The sequence below is a fragment of the Euprymna scolopes genome, chromosome 22, assembly GCF_053919585.1.
Source record: "Euprymna scolopes isolate OS-2025 chromosome 22, ASM5391958v1, whole genome shotgun sequence".
Lineage (NCBI taxonomy): Eukaryota > Metazoa > Mollusca > Cephalopoda > Sepiida > Sepiolidae > Euprymna > Euprymna scolopes.
The window spans coordinates 99,991,507-99,992,199 of record NC_136503.1 but is presented as its reverse complement, the minus strand read 5'-3'; the positions used below and the strand labels follow the sequence as shown (position 1 = coordinate 99,992,199).

Genomic DNA, 693 nt, shown 5'->3' with positions numbered 1-693 from the left:
TGAGGTGAATTTTGTCGAACTCGGGAATCTTTTGCATGGCATAGTAGATAAAATACTTGGTAAACATCAGTTGTAAAGTTACACTCTTCTGAAGCTTGGAGGCTCAATTCTAAGTGCGTGTGACACTCCTAAATACAATTGCGAAGTTTTTAGGATTTTTTAAGGATTTTTACCTAATCATGCTATCTTCATTTATTTGGTAATCAAAGTTCGGTTCAAAATTCCGTGTAGATTGCCCAGTTCGACATCAATCTATTCCCATATTCGACACACATACGGCACAATCACGTTTGGTACACCGGTTCCCGTCCGATCACCGAAGTTAAGCAACGATGAACCTGGCCAGTATCAGATGAGTGACCATTTGGGAATTCTAGGTGCTGTATGTGCTCTCCACTTATCTCGGCATTGTTTCCAGTCGCCCTGTACTTCTCCTTGCCACTAGATTCAAACAGTGCCGATCCTAGAGAGGTGTGGTTAAGGATCGCGCAATCCTTGACACAAAATTACACGCGCAGCTGCCCATACAGGGGGTATCCTTTGTCTTTTGAGATTGAACGGAAGCATCTTGATTCTACACACACACACACACACACACACACACACACACACACACACACACACACACACACACACATATGTTCCTGTGTTCGACAGAAAGATTTCCGAGTTTGACAGAAAATTTTAGAATTC

The 693-nt window shown here is 42.6% G+C and overlaps 1 pseudogene; it reads left to right on the top strand.

Annotated features, from left to right (window-relative positions):
- Positions 1-271: 271 nt before the first annotated feature.
- Positions 272-389, top strand: LOC145244017 (5S ribosomal RNA; annotated as a pseudogene).
- Positions 390-693: the final 304 nt, after the last annotated feature.